This window comes from Garra rufa, chromosome 1 (assembly GCF_049309525.1).
Source record: "Garra rufa chromosome 1, GarRuf1.0, whole genome shotgun sequence".
Classification (NCBI taxonomy): Eukaryota; Metazoa; Chordata; class Actinopteri; order Cypriniformes; family Cyprinidae; genus Garra; species Garra rufa.
In genome coordinates this window covers 102,544,232-102,563,757 of record NC_133361.1, presented here as the reverse complement: position 1 = coordinate 102,563,757, position 19,526 = coordinate 102,544,232, and the positions used below count along the sequence as shown (strand labels likewise).

At 40.5% G+C, this 19,526-nt stretch overlaps 2 non-coding genes across 2 annotated transcripts; both read right to left on the bottom strand.

Annotated features, from left to right (window-relative positions):
• Positions 1 to 181: 181 nt before the first annotated feature.
• Positions 182 to 254, bottom strand: trnar-acg (transfer RNA arginine (anticodon ACG)). Its single transcript has one exon. It is a non-coding gene; the product is annotated as a tRNA-Arg (tRNA).
• A 494-nt stretch (positions 255 to 748) lies between these two features.
• Positions 749 to 820, bottom strand: trnae-uuc (transfer RNA glutamic acid (anticodon UUC)). Its single transcript has one exon. It is a non-coding gene; the product is annotated as a tRNA-Glu (tRNA).
• Between the last annotated feature and the right edge of the window lie 18,706 nt (positions 821 to 19,526).

Here is a 19,526-nt window from a genome sequence, read left to right as displayed (position 1 = left end):
GTTTGAACCGGATATTTCGGATGGCACGTAGGAATAGGGCAACAATTCAGCAAGCCATGACATCAAAACCAAACTGCATTACGCAAAAAGCGGTGCTCGAGCAAGCCAGGAGTCGAACCTAGAATCTTCTGATCCGTAGTCAGACGTGTTATCCATTGCACCACTGGCCCACAGCGGAGGACGAGTCAGCCAGGAGTCGAACCTAGAATCTTCTGATCCGTAGTCAGACGCGTTATCCATTGCGCCACTGGCCCACCGCCTGGGGGCCCTCGTGCTTGCGCCCGACTTGTTGGTTTTCGACGTGACAGAAGCCTGTATTGCTGTCTGCTTGTTCTCATGCTATTAGCAGGCCAGAAGTAGATCAGCTCTTCCCTGGTGGTCTAGTGGTTAGGATTTGCCGCTCTCACGGCCCGGGTTCGATTCCCGGTCAGGGAACGCTCTTTTGCCCCCCACAGCGGACTGTGAAATCAAGCTCTGCTGGCCATTTTCAGAAGGCCGCCCCCCCCCAAAAAAGGTGGGCACATGAAAAATGACCTCCTTCGAACCAGAAGTCGAACCAGCGACCTAAGGCTTGCCAACGCTCCACCTACAGTCCTCCGCTCTACCAGCTGAGCTACCGAAGGCACGGATCTGTGGGGTCACAACCTCGGCCTATTACGTTTCTGCAGCTCGACTGCTGGCCAAAAAAGGCTTTCGACGCAGGAAGACGTGCACCCCGTTCGAAGAGGGAAGCAAAGAGGAACCCGCCTTCCCATACCGGGAGTCGAACCCGGGCCGCCTGGGTGAAAACCAGGAATCCTGACCGCTAGACCATATGGGAACTGGTCAGTGAAAGCCTTGTCCGGGTAAAAAAAAAAGATTCCAAAAATACTCACGCCACGCATTCGAAAAAACAACAACGAGGACGGATCATACAATTCTCTGCGATTGCAGACGGTTACAATGAGCAATATATATAGGCTATATATTATATATAATACAATTAAATTGAAAATGATTTTTTCTTTGCTCCCGCTTCATTCAAGATACGTGTGGTGATGTCGCTACAGTGAGACACTCTGATTGGTTGACGCACTGCGTCAAGTGCGTTAAGTCCGTCAAAAGTTCAGCTAGCTGAACTTCTGCGTTGCTTGCGTTTGCTGCGTTGATGCTTGAAACGCAGGTAACGCTTGAAAAGTTGACGAATCCAACGCACACAACGCAACTCAGGGCCTCTGACGGACTCAACCATAGACTTTACATGTAATCTGGCCGCAACTGATGCTTGACGTTTGGGGCGGTGTGAACGCAGTCTTTTTTTGCAGTGCAAAAAGTTGTTTTGCAGTGCTTTAACATTAATGTGATTTGTAGGTATAGCAGATACTACATTACAGATACAGAAACACCCCCAGACACACATTAATCTAATACTCACACATAACAATATAGTCCTATTCAAAATAAATTGTCCCCATTTGGGCCTTGATACAGCTTAGTTTTGATTTTATCAGCCGTTTCAGCACCAGAACAGCTTCCGGGTGGAAAATATTGACCTAAAATGGTCAAATTAGTTTGGGTTTGGGAAAACTATATCCATGTTCAGGAAAACAAATGGTTCCAATTATTTCAAATACAGTGTATCTAACACACCCAGAGCCCAAGTTGTGGCAAAATAGTTTTTGGAGAATCTGTAGTTACTGCCTTTTTCCTTGGTATGGTGCCACGTTTTTGGTAAGTCATACAAAGCAAGAATACAGTAACTGCAAAATAGTGGTAAAATATCAAATTAAATATGAGGATTGATATGTACAAAGAATAAGCTAATATAAAGTAACAAAACAGCCACATGTTCAATAATCTACCTTCAACTACTTAGGTTGGATGACAGGATAACTTTAAAGTCATTTTTCTCAGTTCTGCACTCGGCGTAGTTACTGCCTTTTTGCTTTGTAGGGCAGTATATACAGCATCCAGAGTTGAATTCTTGGTGAAATACATCTTTAAATACATGTTGTTCAGTGATGTGTTAAAAATAACTAGCAAATGTGCTTAGAAAAAAAAATATGACCACAGTATCAACGTGCCTAATAATTATGCACACAGTGTATGTGATGTGTAATATGAATAAATGGGGTCAATTGATGTTAATAGAGAAAACTAACAAATATACACATTACAAATAAACAATACTTTTGTTTCTTTATGATCTTATAATAATCTTAAAACTATGCAGTACTTATATCTTGGTCCATTTTTGCAAATCCGCGTTTCACTTGTTGCAATGGTCTCAGCAAGACTCGCTTTCACCACCTGCTGGTGAAGCGGAAAGCAACAGGCGTCGATTTTGTATCGATGCTCAATTGCTCTTCTGCCATACCTGGATTAGTAACATCGAATTGCTTGGCGAATTTGAATCAGTGTATTTTTGGAAGCGAAATAATATGCACCGAAATGTCCTGTCAAGTATCAAAGGTTGTATTGAAATTATTTAGTATTGAAATTTTGAACACTGCAATTGTCACTGCAAATGAGAAGGGATACTTCTCCCAAAAATGAAAATGTGATGTTTATCTGCTTACCCCCAGGGCATCCAAGATGTAGGTGACATTTTTTCCCTCAGAGAAACACAAAAGATTTTTGACGAAAACCGGTGCAGTCTGCCAGCCATATCATGGACGTGGATAAAAATCAAATTTTCATTTTTCATTTCACCAGGGCTTGACATTAACTTTTTGAGGGATAGGTAAGTAAATTTATGTTTCACTTGTCCATGCACAAAAGTCACTTGTCCGAGTAAAGATTTATAATATCATTTTTTTTTTTTTTTTTTTTTGCTAATGCATAATTCATTGAAAGCATCCAAACACTATCAATGTTAATACAATTCAGTTGAAACAGTAGAAAGGAACGTAGAAGTAGAAAGGAACAGTAGAAGGATCTCCAGACTCATAGTATAATACAAAGTAATACTTTGCACGCTGATGTGCACAGTGTATCACCAGAGGTAGTGGTGACTCTTGGTGAAAAAAAATAAAACTATCTATCCGACAGACGCCACAGAACATTTCTCCGTCTTCATAAATAACCAAGTCAAATTCATCTTTCCATTTGGTTACAAATTTTCGTTCCCGTTTGAACTCATATGGTGCTGTTGGTGTAAGGCAGGGCTTGAAATTAACTTTTTTACTTGGTAGCACTGGTGCTCCCAACTTTAAAAAGTTAGGAGCATCCCAAAAAATTTAGGAGCACCCAATTTCTTTTTAGTTATGCACCGATCTTGATTCTTCATGGCCGATTCTGATTAACTGACATCTGACAGACGCCTGCCAGATGTTTGTACACAGCAGATGCTTTCCAGATCAAGAGATCTTTATCAGACATCTTGCAGATGTACATGTGCTATCTGAGCCGCGTTGTATAGTATATTGACAAATATCAAGGAAAGAATTTTATTTCACCATTTAGTGTAGCTGCAGAATTTTAAAATATCAATTTAAGGCAATTTATGACCCTTTTTTTAAGAGCTGCACAAGTTAAATGAACAGTATGAGTGGGGTTGGACAATGTACGGTAGAATATTAAGCCATAAAATTACAATATTTATAATTCAGATACAGACACAAAAAACAAAATATCTAATACAATGGCATTTCAACCTTTATACCATTAAAAGGGATAAATCAAGTATATAATTTCTTATATTTATATAAGATATATAACATTAGTATTACTTAATTGTTTACAATTTTTTTTTTTTTTTCACAATATTTTTATTTTCATTTTTAAACACTTTGAAATACAGCCATTTACAATCGTACATTTTTCCATATACCATACAACCACAAGATTGCTGCATTTACTCTAGAGGAATAAATAAAAATAAAAATAAATAAAAAAACAAAAACAAAAACAAAGAAAAAAACACAACAACACTGAACAAGAATGTTACTCTGTTTTAGCCCATGGTAATCTATTCAAAGTTGGCTTTTATAATCATACTGAGTACTAAATTTAATTATTATTATTATTTTTTTTTTTAAAGATTTTATCAATCTATGAGGTCGAAACTGCTTTTGTCCATAAAGATTAGTCATCCACTTCTTCATCTGTTAAATCCAAATCTTTAATATAATTAATGAAAGGACTCCATATGCTTTCAAATACATACTGTTTGGCCTTTAATATGTACGTTATCTTTTCTAATGGAAGGCTCGACAACATCTGTCTTATCCACTGATTAGTACTTGGTCTGTGCATCTTAGTCCATAATAGAGCTATACATTTTTTGGCATAAAGCACACTGAGGTCTATAAATGCTTGTTCACTTCTACTATAATTATGTTTTTCTGGGTATAATCCCAGCAGAAAAAGCTTAGGGTCTAATAAAATTTGTTTTGAAATGATCTTTTCAATTATGACTTTTACCTCTTCCCAAAATAATTGAATATTTCTGCATTGCCAAATACAGTGAAACAAACTTCCTCTAACCTCCATACATTTTGTGCATGTGTCTGGTATGTCTTTATTATATCTGTTTAAATGAACCGGTGTTACATACATTCGCATTATCCATTTATACTGTATAAGTTTAAGCCGTGTATTTATAGACATTGTCTGAGCTTTAGTACAAGCTCCTTTCCAATCTTCGTCTGAAACTTCTAATTGCAAATCTTCCTTCCATGCATTCAACTTATATTGTGAATTCTCAGGTGAGTAAGCTGTTAGCAATTCATAAAATTCAGATATAATACCTTTTCTCAGATTATCCTTTATCATAATTTTTTCTAAAGATGAAAGTGGAGGCCTACTGAGAGCATTATCTTGACTTACTTTAACAAAACTTCTCAGCTGGAGGTATTTGAAAAAATGCTTCCTGTTAAGACTGAATTTAAACCTCAACTCCTCAAAAGACATCATAATATCAGAGTCTGTCAAATAGAGATCTTGAATCGTTTTAAGTCCCTTCGATTCCCACAATTTGAATGTTGCATCTGCTCTTCCTGGTACAAAGAACTGATTCCCCCATATTGGACTATATTGAGATAATGAATGAGAATCTTTTAAATAATTTTGTACATCATACCATATCTTTAACATATGTCTTACAATTGGATTTTTGGTTCTTTTCCGTAATTTTTTTGCTGTGTCCGAATATATATATGAGGGAAGAGGTAGGGCTAGATTATGAGATTCCATTTCTATCCAATGCGGAGACTCATTTTTTGAAAAATAGAACATAATAGACCTCAGCTGTGCAGCCCAATAGTACCACAATATGTTTGGACATTTTAAACCTCCTCTGTCAAATGGTAAATACAACAAAGATAAACGAAGTCTTGCCTTCCTATTGTTCCATATAAATCTGACAAACATGGTTTTGATTTTTGAGAACAAATCTGAAGGTGGCGGTAACGGAATATTTTGAAATAAATAAAGTAGTTTGGGTAGTATGTTCATTTTTAAAATATTAATTTTCCCAATTACAGATATTGGTAGTGACATCCATCTATCCATTGAGTCATTAATTTCTTCCATTAAAGGTTCATAGTTGGCATCAACAATGTTTTCCAATCTTGGCAAAATCTGTACCCCCAAGTATTTAAACTGCTCAACAACATTAAACTGAATTACCTCTAAAATTGGATTTCTTCTTTCATTTGAATTTAGCAATAATATAGAAGATTTTATGTTGTTTACCCTATAACCAGAGATCTCGCCAAATGTTTTAATTAGCTGCAACACAGCCGGAACTGATTTACTTAATTTTGACATGAATAGAATGACATCGTCAGCATACAAGGATATTCTGTGTTCTGTCTGTCCTATTGTTATTCCACAGAATTGCTGATTTGAACGTATTCCAATTGCAAAAGGTTCAATTGCTAGCGTAAACAACAAAGGAGAGAGTGGGCAACCCTGTCGGCATCCTTTATTAATTTTTATTGGTTTTGAAATATTTCTATTAGTCATGATTTCTGCAGTTGAATTTTTGTATATTACTTTAACCCATTTTATGAAGTTATCTCCAATTCCAAATCTTTCTAAAACACTGAATAGATAAGGCCATTCGACCCTATCAAAGGCCTTTTCGGCATCTAATGATAATAGTGCTGTATCTGACCTTTCTTTATTAGTGTGAATAATGTTTAACACCCTTCTTACATTATGGAATCCCTGTCTTCCCATTATAAATCCATTTTTATCTTTATTAATAATGTTTGGCAATAATTTTTGTAACCGTTTTGCCAAAAGTTTACATATTATCTTGAGATCAGAATTTAACAAACTTATGGGTCTCATATTTTCACATTTGTTAGGTGGTTTACCTGGTTTTGGCAATAAGATAATTAGAGCACCATTCATAGAGGGTGGGAAACTACCTTTCTGAAATGCCTCCAGAAACATTTCCAGAAGTGGAGTTAGCAGTTTATTTTTAATTTTTTTATACACATCTATTGGGAGACCATCTGGACCTGCTCTTTTTCCTGACTTCATACTATCGATAGCATTCCCTATTTCTTCTTTGTTAATTTCCATCTCCAGGTCTTCTTTAAGTTCATCTGGGAGATGGGGTATGGATAGTTCATCTAAAAACCTATTTAAATTTTGCGAATTAGTCTCATTTTTTGTATCATATAATTCTTTATAGTAACCTCTAAAGGCACCATTAATTTCTATAGGATCCACTACAACCTCTCCATTTGTTATGACAGTTGTGATTGGTGTTTTTACCTTCAATTGTTTTATCTGCCATGCTAGTAATTTACCTGATTTATCTCCTTGTTCAAAGAAAGATTGCTTTAATCTCATAAGACTGGAGGCGGCTCTGAACGCGGACAGTTTATCATATTCAGCCCTTAAAATTAGTAACTCACTTTGCATTTTTGGATCACTTCTCTCATAAACTTTTTCCTGAAGAGTCTTTATTTTATGTTCCAACTGTATTCTCTCCTCTCGAACCTTTTTTGATTTTGAGGTTGTATAACTAATAATATGTCCTCTGAGGAAAGCTTTAAATGCTTCCCACTTTGTACATGCAGAAGTCTGTGTAGTGTTAATTTCAAAAAACTCTTCTATCTGCTTTCCTATATATTTCACAAATTCTTCATCTTGTAACCATTTATGCTGAAAATGCCATCAAGCCGGGTCTTTTGTTAATTTTCTATCCACATATTCTATACAACATGGGGCGTGATCTGAGATCACGATATTATCGTAGAAGCTATTATGAATTTTAGACCGTAATTCTGAAGAAATTAAAAAATAATCTATTCGAGAATATGTCTTAAATACATGTGAGTAGCAAGAATAAACTTTAGCATGTGGTTTCAATTCTCTCCAAATATCCAACAGACTAAATTCTTTGATTAAACAAAGAATAGCTGTTCTACATTTATTATGTGATTGATCCAGTCCTGTGGATCTATCCATACAGGGATCCAGTGTACAATTGAAATCCCCTGCTATTATGTATAATCCTGCTAATGTTGAAAGAGTAAGAAACAAATCTACAAAAAACTTAGGATCATCTGTATTGGGGCCATACAGGTTTACTAAATTTAAATTTTCTGATAATAGAGAACCTTGAATTATTAAATATCTCCCAAACTTATCTTTGAGTACTTGTTTCACTTGAAATGGGACTGTGCCATGAATAAGAGTCATAACTCCTCTGACCTGTGATGAGAATGATGTTGAGAATACACTACCCTGCCATCTTCTCCTTATCCTTATAACATCCTTTTCTAATAGGTGCGTTTCTTGTAAAAACACAATTTTGGAATCCATTTCCTTTAATTTATTCATGACTTGTTTAACTTTTCTGAATTGTTGTAGACCTCTGCAGTTCCAAGAAACAAAATTAAGAGATACTCCTTGAGACATCTCTGAGAAATGATAAAGATAGATTACTTTGCCATATAAAAATAAAAATACAGGGAAACATGGTGAACCTGGATGCTTGAACCCACATCCAACACACTGAACATGAACTACACTTTTCCCACTCCCGTGAGATCCCCCCTAAAACCACCCTGACTCCCAGTATCACTAAAGACTATTCCACACCTAGTGAGGATCAGTCAAACCACCCTTTGTTATCCTTTTAACTGAACACTCGTTGCTGCTCTATCTTATAATACTTATCTGCAACATATGCAACACGTTTACTTTAAATCTATTCTACAAATTTCTATTTCTTATCAACTTAAACATAACATCACACGGTCTGATATAGCCTAATCATAACGTGTATATTTGAAAGTACTTTCGTACCAGAGACTGGCTTCTGAACGCTAATGCACTTTCAAAGTGCTATACTATGCAAATGTTCTACGTTCATTTTAACTCGCGCCAGTGTTCTCCTGGATTTTCTTGATAAACTCCCGCGCTTCAGATGGTGTATTAAAGCTACGGGTCTGTTCTTTGTAAGTTACCAACAGTCTGGCTGGATGAACCACTCCGTGTCGGATTCCCAGGTCGCGCAGTTCCTGGCGTATTGGGTCAAACTGTTTCCTCAGTTGGTGTATTCCAGTGGCCAAGTCAGCATAAAACCGGATTTGTTGGTTCTTGTACCGAATGTCTTTTTTAGCCCCTGCAGCTGTGATGACCGCCTGTTTATCCTTGTAGTTCAGAAACCTCATTATCAGCGTTCTCGGCGGCGCCTTGGAGTCTTTCATAGGTCCGATTCTGTGCGCTCTTTCAATAATACCTGAGGACTGCAACGTCACAGCATCCAACACCTCTGGAATCCACTTCTCCAAAAAGGAGCATGGATCCCGTCCCTCTGCACCTTCCGGCAGGCCCACCAGTCTCAAGTTGTTCAAGCGGGATCTGGCTTCCAAGTCCACGAGTTTATCCTCCAGAGACTTGTTTTTTGACTCCAACTTGTTTACTTTAGCTTGCAAGTGAGCAACGTCGTCCTCCGCGTTTGATATCCGCAATTCCGCCTGCGACACTCGTTCATTGCAGTCGTTCATTTCCTTCTTCATACTTTCTATCGCCGTCATTATTCCATCGAATCTGGATGAAAACTCAGTTTTCATGGAGTTTATGGCAGCCAATATTGCATCCGCCTTCACCCCTTCACCACTGGTCCCGTCCTCCGCCACATCTTCGTTACCTTTCTGTGTCTCAGCGCAAACGCGATAATCAGTTAACTTCGGCTGCTTCGTCGACTTGCTATTTTCTTTACTTACTTTGCCAGACTTCGACATTATAGTCTTAACATCAACACTATGCTACCACGTTTTGTTGCAAATGGCAGTATTTTTAGTAGCAAATTATAGTGGTTAAGACAGAGCAGCGTGAGGCACGTCTTCTCAGGTGGCCGCCATAACCGGAAAATCTTGTTTACAATTTTAAAAGGCAAATTAAATTATTTCACACTTACACATGGATCGATAATTCCAATAATTTGACCATAAACAGCTGAAAAAATGTATTGAAAATAAAAATTAATTTGTTTGTCACGAGGGGGCGCTTTAGGAGCGCTGAAATACTACGGTTTCCATAGTAACAGCTGTACACAAACCAGCACTAACGCCGTTTTATCAGAAATGAAATGACAATGCAAACGACATGTTTCTGAGGACAGTCTGTTCCCTTCAGATACATTCATATGAAGACATACGTGTAGCGTTTTGACTTTGAAACGTACAGCGTGCATATTTATTCAATGACATCATTGCCTTTTTGAAGATTTATCCAAACCTATCGCGATAGTCTTTCCGTCTCTTAAAATTATACGTTAATCAAGACTTTTAGTCTTGTACTACTAGTCAGTAGTTAGGCTAGCGACAGTTTTGAAACCGAGTCGTACCACACTCATTTCTCTCACTCGCACAAATGCTTCCAAATATAATTTGAGGTCGCACAGATTAATTTCTCGCAATTTCGAGAGAGAGAGAGAGAGAGAGAGAGAGAGAGAGAGAGAGAGAGACACGCGCGCGCGCGCACTCTCCCATGATCGAGCATAGAATGCTGCTACGTCAGAGCGGCCAAAGCATCAACAAGCTTCCTCGTACTTTTTGACAAGAGTTCTTGACGGGGCGGCCAGAGCTTCTTTTCAGCTCAAGTCGGCGGCGGTGTGAACGTACAGTAACTTCATGAGCAGTTCTTTTCCGTTCCGTGTGTGTGTGTGTGTGTCGGCGCGCTCTCTGTTCAATATTCCGCTCGGTGTTTGCGCTGCACGTTCTGCTCTGTCGTTAACGGCATATAACGTTAATTAACATGGCATTTTATTTTGTTTGAAATTTAACTTGTCCAGTCGGACAACCAATTTTCTCTTCCACTTGTCCTACAAAAAAATCCACTTGTCCCGGACAAGCGGACAAGCCTTAATGTCGAGCCCTGTTTCACTATTTATTTAATGATCACATCTCCTCCCCTGTTGCAATTGTGAGCTACAAATACCCAGAGGAGATGGCATTTACGCTGGAATTCATACAGAAGTAAGCAACACATATGCCATGAAATGTTTATAAAGCATTTGGTTGTGTTGCTGTCATGATCGGGGCTGTGGATTTTCCCTCAGCCACCTGAGGTCGCTGTCCCACACTACACTCCCTTTAGTCGTTCACGTTTGTCTTGTCATTTGCACTGATTACACGCACCTGCTCACAATTACCATCAGGACTATAAGTACCCTTCACTGCTCAGTCTGCTTTATGTCTGCATTGTATCGTGTCATGTTTGTTTCCGTGTTCTGCAATATCCTGACTTTTTGATTATGTTTTGGTTTTGGCTTAGTTTATGTTCTAGTCCTTAGTTTGTGCCGTGTTGGCCTTTTGTTTGTTTATTTGTTTATTATATTCATTAAAAGACCTCTTACCTGCATTTTGGACCCAGACCTCCTTGTATAACGTGACAGAATGCAGACATCCGTGATGGGTCCAGCGGGGAGGATTTTTGAAGAGGCGGCGGACGCATGTTTGGGGGCGGCGACCACCCACTCTGTTCCTGACACGGCGGGGATGACTTTTGAGGAGGCGTCGGCTGTTCGTTTCGACTTCCTCTACGCCTGTCTGGCGCGGATGGACGCCTATAGTGTTGAGGCTGCACGGAGGAGTCCCTGCTTTGCGGCGGGGGCGGAGACGCTCTTCAGCGGGAAGGCAACGACGTCCACTATCTCCGTGTCTGAGGCGGCGGCGTCCGCTATCTCCGTGCCTGAGGCAGCAACGTCCGCTGTCTCCCTGCCTGAGGCGGTAACGTCCGCTATCTCCGTGCCTGAGGCGGTAACGTCTGCTATCCCCCTGTCTGACGCGACGACGTCCGCTATCTCCGTGCCTGAGGCGGCGGCGTCCGCTATCTCCGTGCCTGAGGCAGCAACGTCCGCTGTCTCCTTGCCTGAGGCGGTAACGTCCGCTATCTCCCTGCCTGACGCGGCGGCGTCCGCTGTCTCCCTGCCTGAGGCGGTAACGTCCGCTATCTCCCTGCCTGACGCGGCGGCGTCCGCTGTCTCCCTGCCTGAGGCGGTAACGTCCGCTGTCTCCCTGCTTGAGGCGGTAACGTCCGCTGTCTCCCTGCCTGAGGCGGTAACGTCCGCTGTCTCCCTGCCTGAGGCGGTAACGTCCGCTGTCTCCCTGCCTGAGGCGGTAACGTCCGCTATCTCCCTGCCTGACGCGGCGGCGTCCGCTATCTCCGTGCCTGAGGCGGCGGCGTCCGCTATCTCCGTGCCTGAGGCAGCAACGTCCGCTGTCTCCCTGCCTGAGGCGGTAACGTCCGCTATCTCCCTGCCTGAGGCGGTAATGTCCGCTATCTCCCTGCCCAAGGCGACGACGTCCACTGGCTCCCTGCCTGACGCGACGACGTCCGCTATCTCCTTGCCTGAGGCGACGACGTCGGCTGAGGCTCCGCTGGTGGCAAGGCATGTTTGCGGGACCCCGCTGCACGGTCCTGGCCCGCCATCTCTCCCCCTGACTTGCCTACCTCCGTACCTCCTCCCTCCAGACTTTGGGAACGTCTGGAAGCCGTTCCGTAGGGAGGGGGTAATGTCATGATCGGGGCTGTGGATTTTCCCTCAGCCACCTGAGGTCGCTGTCCCACACTACACTCCCTTTAGTCGTTCACGTTTGTCTTGTCATTTGCACTGATTACACGCACCTGCTCACAATTACCATCAGGACTATAAGTACCCTTCACTGCTCAGTCTGCTTTATGTCTGCATTGTATCGTGTCATGTTTGTTTCCGTGTTCTGCAATATCCTGACTTTTTGATTATGTTTTGGTTTTGGCTTAGTTTATGTTCTAGTCCTTAGTTTGTGCCGTGTTGGCCTTTTGTTTGTTTATTTGTTTATTATATTCATTAAAAGACCTCTTACCTGCATTTTGGACCCAGACCTCCTTGTATAACGTGACAGTTGCTGTTTATTTAGTTGAAAATAATAAAGTATGTTGTAAGACACAGTTGATTTGACAAGCTCATATGACTTGCAAATAAAGACCATTGGAAATGTAAGCTAAGCAATTTCCACTGTTTAAATAGCAGTTGATTTAATTAGCTTAAAATACTGTATGATTGCTTTTCTATCTCCAATCTGCATTTTACTCTGTAGTTCAGTTTTATTCATATCCATTTCTTTTAGAGATTTCCTGGGAAGAAATCCTGAACGAGGGTTGAGATGAAGGCAACTAAGTGGCTACGCATTCCTCCAAGGCTCTTGCATGAACAGTTTTGGAAAACCATGAAGTATTTGAGCTTTTCAAATCTCAAAAAGGAACTTGGAGTAAACATGCAGATAAAGGTGGGAATAAACCTGGAGGCTGCATTCAGTAGTTTTCTCAAACTGGCACATGGTGAGAGGTATACTAAGAGTGTACAAACACTTGGAGCCCTGCGTCTCACATCATGTTTGCTCTTACTTTCTTAGTTTCACATTGAAATGTCAAGCATGAGTAAAACAAATCTTTGTTTCATATTTTCAAATGCTGTACAAGAAAGCATTGTTGCAGAACCATGCCAATTTAAGTTTCACATTAAAATAATTTTGCATGAATTACAGATTAGTCATCTAACTTAAAGAGAGAGTTAACCAAAAATATTATAAGAAAATTGTTAAATTACTCACCCTTATGTTGTTTCAAACCTGTAAAACTTTTGTTCATTTTTGGAACACAAATGGAGATCATTTTAATGAATTCTGAGTGCTTTCTGTCTCTCCATTGACAGCCAATGCAACTACCACTTTCAAGGCACAGAAAGGTATAAAAACATCATTAAAGTATGGGACTCCAGTGGCCTAACATCAGTTTTAATGCTTTCTGTTCACAAAACATCTTCACTTTAGCATAGATGATAGATCCTGCACGTGTGTTGACACCATTTAAAAAAAAGGCACAAATGTGAGCTCAACTGCACAAAAAAAAAAAGTATTTTGCAATTTTATATAGGCTACTGAATTTAATTTTATATTAGCATATATATATTTATAATCCTACTGTTCAAAAAGCCTTGGCTTTTCCCAAAATAACCACTAGCCTTTATGGAGCCAAGATATATTTTTGTTGTTGATATGGACTACATTGACGAGAGTGGCGTAGTAATGTTCACTGTAATGCTTACATTGCGATGTACCTGAGAGAAAACTGATTTGACCATCTTATTTTCACCAGTAAGAAAAGTGTTTTAAAGCTTGTTTTGCAGAACGTCACAGTTATAAATGATATGGGAATAAGGCTTGAAGTTAGGAAGAACATTTTAAGGAAAATGTAATTATATTTTCATCATACTTTTCTTTTTTCTCAAACATTATCTGGGGTGTAAAAACACCCCTGGCCAAATGCCCCCAGAGGACATCACTTCCCACTATGATAATTACTGTAGTTACCATGTTCTGAACATCACATCTTTTCTTTTTCCCTCAGATGTAATCTGGCTCGGTGATTGATTATAAATATTTGACTTCATATCTGAAAATTACCTCAACTTAGCACCAGCAAGCTTGTTAGCTAGACAGTTAGCATCAGCTAACAATATATACTTATTTTCAGTATGGTTATAAATAAACATTAATATCTATCTACTAAGCTAGTTGATCCAAACAATATATAAATTATACTGTTAATAAACAATATAAAAACAGACGTCACATAGGGCTAAATGCGTAGCATTTTAATAAAATTGTTAAGGTCACAGCAGTGAGGAATATGAACGTGCGTGAGTTATTTTATTTAATCTGTGTTATTTTAATGTTTCGTTTTTTGACCTAAAACATTGAGACAGCGATGCTGATGTGTCTGCATTCAATCATTTCAGTGGGCTTAAATATATTACCCTTTATAACAGATTTAGTTCACAAACAACTGACAGTTACAATAATTAATCCTAAAACTCGACATTATAACTTACTTTTCGCAGCATCAGTCGCACACGCACTCACAAGATCTCCCGGTTCTTATTTGTGAATCGCACTCGCTCTAAACAGCTCATTTGAATCAGTGAGTTGTCGACTCGAGAACAGCTGCAATTGGATCAGTCCAATTCGTGAATGAATTGTTTGGTGCAATTTGCGAAATGATTTAACAGGTTCATTGAAAAGAATCAGTTTGTTCATGAATCAGACACTGCTTCTACGTCTCGGGGCACGTGATATATTATAAGGAGTAATGACATGTTTTATGAAATGTAGTTAAGTAAAAAGTATGATCTTATGCTTTAGAATGTAGTGAAGTAAAAGTTACTTAAAATAAAACTACTCCAGTAAAATACAGATACTTGAAAAATTTACTTAAGTACAGTAACGAAGTACAACTACTTCGTTACTGTCCATGTCCATCACTGCCGCCAGCTCCCGCTCTCCTCCCCTTTCAACGGAACGTCAGCATGCTGATGACGTCAGCCCACAGCTGACTGCAAAAAACAATTTGCAGCCCATGCATCACCACACTCCTAACCCCCTCCCCTACCCATCCCAGTCCAGCGCAAACTTGTCTCCGCTAACAGTGCAAGCCCCAGCGCCAGCTATTCCCGCTCTCCTTCCCTCTTATTCTTCTGCCTCAGAAGCCACTCATAGTGTGAGTATGCCACTGCCTTTGGTACCAGCTATTCCCTCTCTCCTTCCCTCTGTTTTCCTCCACCCCAGGAATCACCCATAGCACGAGCATGCCTCCACTAATGGCGCCGTCTACATCACAATCTATTCCTCTCCTTCCCTCATTTTCTTCTGCCCCGGCTTTTTCGCATAAGGCCCATCAGCGTAGCAACCAAACATTTTAGGTAAAAAACACCTCATAATCCATCTTTCATCCTCACAGAATTCCCAGTTTCCGAGCATTAAGAGTCTCATCCCGCTCAAATAATTTTCTCTCCACTATCATGACATTGACCAAGTCATCACCCTGATCAAAGAAGCAGGTTGCAGTGCTTGGCTGGCCAAAGTTCACATTACCTCTGCCTTTAAAGTCATGCCCATCCACCCAGATGGCTGTAGAAGCAGCCCTAAATTCTTAGACACCCGTCAGAAGCAATTTGTTGAATCCTCTCCAATAATTACCATATATCTTATTTGATTCATCTTGCCCCCCGACTCCTTCCCAGCCGCACATCTCTCGACCCAAAAGCTTTTCCCCTCACCCAAGACAAAAGCGTAGGCCCTAGCACCTCCATCCAATTCTTTGGTATCAATTTGGATTCACAAAAATTTCAGGCATCATTACCAAAAGAAAAAAATTGATTAGACAATTCTGGTAGCCCCCACTCTCTCAATTACCCCTAGCTGTCCCAAACGCAAGCTGTTATCCATTTTAGGCCATCTGAATTTCACGATGCGCATCATCCCGCAAGGCCGCCCCTTCATCTCCCAGCTCTTCTCCCTTGCATCCTCCGCACACACTTTGGAAGACCAAATATTCCTAACTGATTCATGCCGCAACAAACTTATCCTATGCATAGCCTTCCTGAAGAATGGAATGGCTTATCCTTTTTCTACAACAACCTGCTTTTCTCACCAATTGATATACAGCTTTTTACCAACGCTGCCCCTTCCATCGGGTTTGGAGGTTTTCTCCAAGGCCATTGGCTCACCTCCACCTAACCTTCACCGGAGTTCTGACACTACATTTCCCAGCATCCCCGTACCTGGGACCCTGACTTCCGGTTCCGGGTCCTCCGGGTCATTTCCCCTTGTCGGCCATTTAAGAACTGTTTTGTGGGCGTTTCCCTCGCAAAGTTTTGTTTAGTTATGCTAGCAATCCTGAGTGCTCTTTTCTCGGACTGCTATCCTGTTGCCAACCGGACTGTTTATCGTGTGTGTGAACGTTTGCCACCTGCCTATTACGACCCTCGCTCGTTGCACGGATTACCCCCTTTGATCGCCGCCCGCCTCAACCTATTGCCTTGACTATCGATTCCCCTTCCTGTTTGTTTTCACCACACCAGTCTGCCGTTGTCGACTACTGTTTGTTTACTTTGTCTACGTCAAAAAAGCTGTTGCAAATGGATCCAAAGCCTGCGGATCAGTTTATGCCATCATCACACCTACTTCCAACCCCAGTTCCTCCCTATTCAGAGCTGATATTCCCATAAACCACTCTTTGAGACCTCTCCTAGAAGCTTATCTTAATTCCATCCTTCAAGCCATTTCGCCCAGGACCCTTAAGTCTTACCTAACAGCATGGAAATGTTTTAAAACATTCCACTCTGCTTACAACCTGTCGTTCCCCGATTTTTCACTGCTGTCTATTATCTCATTTATCTCTTACCTCAACATCATCAAAAACCTCCAAATTGGCTCAATGAAAGGGTACCTAAGCGGGACCCAATTTTTTCCATAAACATCTGTATGGCTCACCTTCATCCAATATAACCAATTCCCAGATGTCCCTACTAATCAAAGGCATCAAAAAAAAAACATCCCACTCGCCCGGACACCCGCCAAATTATAACCCTAAAAAAATCTGAACAATTCCATCTCCACCCTCCGTAAAGGCTACCAGTCCATTCACACCACCCGTACCCTAGATGCAATGTTTATCCTGGCTTTCTGCGGTTTCAGGATTTTCGGGAGGAGCTCACACGGATAATTAACACAGCCAATTCATCATTAGTAATCACACTCCCTATCCAATCAGCACGAGAAATAACCGAAGCAGCCCTACCTTCTTCATCTCCCATTTTTCAGCACCCTTCCACCACCCAGTCTCCTCACCTTCAGCCCGAGGGCAAGAGAAGTGCCCCGGGCTCGGGAATTTCTGCCGAGCTTGGAACCCTCTCCCGGACAGCACACCAGATACGCCTAACCTTTCCCTTAATTTATGATCCGTAAGAGTGAACTTGAGAAAGACTAAATTAAAGGTTGTATCAGCAATTTCAAGCCTGAAACATAAAGTGTCAAATTCAGCTGACCTTTCTTCACGATCCGCTCGCTGCCTGCCACATAAATCAGCTGTAAAAAAAAACCGCGTCTCTCAGGTCAGCCTAGGGTCCGAGATATGCCAAAAAAACAAAACAATCTGTGCTACCAACCTTTCCACAGCAAAACAAACAGTGTTCCAACCAATCACCGTCAGGGGGTTGGTGTTGTGGACTTTCGCTCCGCCTCCATCACATCCCTGCACCAGTACGAAAGTCCACAACACCAACCATATAATGATTACAGCCTTCCACAAAGCCGCAATGTTGGTGGTAGAAGACAGAAAGTAACTGATGTGTGTAAATTAAATCCATGCACACTGATGTTGAAATGCTTGAATCAAAAAACAGTGTGTTTCCCCCTTCAATTCATGGCATACAAATGTGAAGTTCTTAAATCGTAGACAGAGCAAACACATTGTCAACTGTCCATATTCTTTGCACATTTATGCATTAAGCTCAGTCCAATACAATATAGCTAGTTGACATGGTAAAGTGTACTATGGACAAAACACATTGGTTTAAAATGTAAATTAGAATTTCTATCATTGTAGGAGTCCTATATAGGATTCTTATTAGAATCCTTTAGGATTGTTTTGACAAGGGAACATTTTGCAGATTCTAAAAGGGGGATGTAAACTTTTGACCTCAGCTGTAACTGTGCATTCAACAATGTGGTTGCAGAGAAACAAAGAGGTGTGTATGTTTGTAGAGTAATTTACAACAGCTTTGATTGTGGCCAATCAAAATCAAGGACCGGAACTGCCCGTTCTAGACATTTTGCTTGAAACTCTGTCCATGGTAAGGGGATTTGTTAGGCTTCTCTTTATTGTGAATTTTCATGTGCCTGTCAAGGCTTCCTTTTTGACTGAAACTCTTTCCACACTGTTTGCATGTGTAAGGCTTCTCTCCAGTGTGACATCTCATGTGTCTGTTAAGGCATCTTTTTAGAGTGAAACTCTTTCCACACTGTTTGCATGTGTAAGGCTTCTCTCCAGTGTGAAATCTCATGTGTCTGTTAAGGTTTTCTCTTTCAGTGAAACTCTTTCCACACTGTTGGCATGTGTAAGGCTTCTATCCAGTGTGAAATCTCATGTGTCTGTTAAGGTTTGCTTTTTCAGTGAAACTCTTTCCACACTGTTTGCAGGTGTACAGCTTCTTTCCAGTGTGAACTCTCATGTGTCTGTTAAGGTGTTCTTTTTCAGTGAAACTCTTTCCACACTGTTTGCATGTGTAAGGCTTCTCTCCAGTGTGAAATCTCATGTGTCTGTTAAGGTTTCCTTTATCAGTGAAACTCTTTCCACACTGTTTGCATGAGTAAGGCTTCTCTCCAGTGTGAAATCTTATGTGTCTGTTAAGGCTTCTTTTTTCAGTGAAACTCTTTCCACACTGTTGGCATGTGTAAGGCTTCTCTCCAGTGTGAATTATCATGTGACTTTTAAGGTGTGCTTGTTGTTTGAAACTCTTTTCACACTGTTTGCATGAATAAGGCTTCTCTCCAGTGTGAATTCTCATGTGTCTGGCAAGGCCTCCTTTTCCAGTGAAACTCTTTCCACACTGTTTGCATGTGTAAGGCTTCTCTCCAGTGTGAATTATCATGTGTCTGTTAAGGCTACATTTTTCAGTGAAATTCTTTCCACATTGTTTGCATGTGTAAGGCTTCTCTTCAGCGTGAATTATCACATGCTTTTTAAGGCGTCTTTGTTGTTTGAAACTCCTTCCACACTGACAGCAAGTGAAAATACTCCTAGTTCCTGTCTTTTGAGCACTTTTTTGTTTAGAAGTCTTTTCAGACTCAAAAGAACAAAAAGATTTTTCTCCAGAAACAAAATTATGAAGATTCTCAAACTGATCTTTCTCTTCAGTTTCATTCAGTAGTTCTCTCTCCTTTTTCAGTGCTGTTAGGTCTAAGGTGGAAAAACAAAGAGATAAAAGTTAACCCCAGTTTAATGGCACAAAGCAATTAACATCACAACATGTAATGCATGTATGCTAGATCCTATTCCAGGGTCTCCAAACCTGATCCTGGTTGGCCAGTACCCTACAGAGATTAAGTTGGCTGTTATACATTTAATTAAATCTAGAAAATCTATATAGACTGATCTCAATTATTATATACTATTTTTATGTCTCCTAGGGGATAAAATTCAACAAATTTAGAGAGAGACTAGGAAAAAATAAACTCCCCACTTAACCATCA